The sequence below is a fragment of the Poecilia formosa genome, unplaced genomic scaffold (genome assembly GCF_000485575.1).
Source record: "Poecilia formosa unplaced genomic scaffold, Poecilia_formosa-5.1.2 Scaffold59, whole genome shotgun sequence".
In the NCBI taxonomy this organism is placed as follows: domain Eukaryota; kingdom Metazoa; phylum Chordata; class Actinopteri; order Cyprinodontiformes; family Poeciliidae; genus Poecilia; species Poecilia formosa.
Window position 1 is genome coordinate 645122 of NW_006799998.1, and position 747 is coordinate 645868.

A 747-nucleotide genomic window follows, 5' to 3' on the forward strand; every position below is an offset into this window, starting at 1 on the left:
GTACATTTCTATCTTAAAGAAAAATATATAAAACGTCTGATATTTCACAACAAGATATTAACATACATGGAAAACCCTCAAGAAAGCCTTATATAATAACAGAAAGTATGATGGCCACAAAAAAAAAGGCTTACAGTATTCAATTATGCCGCATGAACTGATTAGTGCATTGATGCAAGAGAACGTAAAACCTATTGCGAGGTAAGGCAAAGGAAAAAAACATATCCCCATGTTCCTCAGAGGGCTCTGTAACATCAGACCTGCAGAAAGGTAATGAGACAGACAATTATACTGCTGTCAGAAATCCCAGTCCAGCTAGATTGCCTGCAGTTGCTGCTGAACAGTCATGAGAATACACAATGAGCAGCAGAGGACTCAACACTCTATTTGGCAATGATCCTTTACTTAAAGTGAAGTGGACATCTTTGCAGTTTTGTGCTTATAAATGGTAAATGGGCTGAAGTCCAGATGATCCTAAAGTGTTCCACACTACATTCACTCACTCATCCATTCATAAATACATTGTAGTCTGACAAAAGTGAAGCTGATCTTCATATGGCCCATTTGATAAATCACATTATGTTGATTTTGTGTTCCCATGCCCAATTATTTTATTAGGCTGTATATTTGCAATAACAATGTTTTTCTTTTTTTCAAAGGAACACAAGAAAAAAATGCAAAGCCCACTGAGAACGATCAAACTAGCATGATTCCTCAAATATTCTTTTATTGATTTCTACCTCAAAT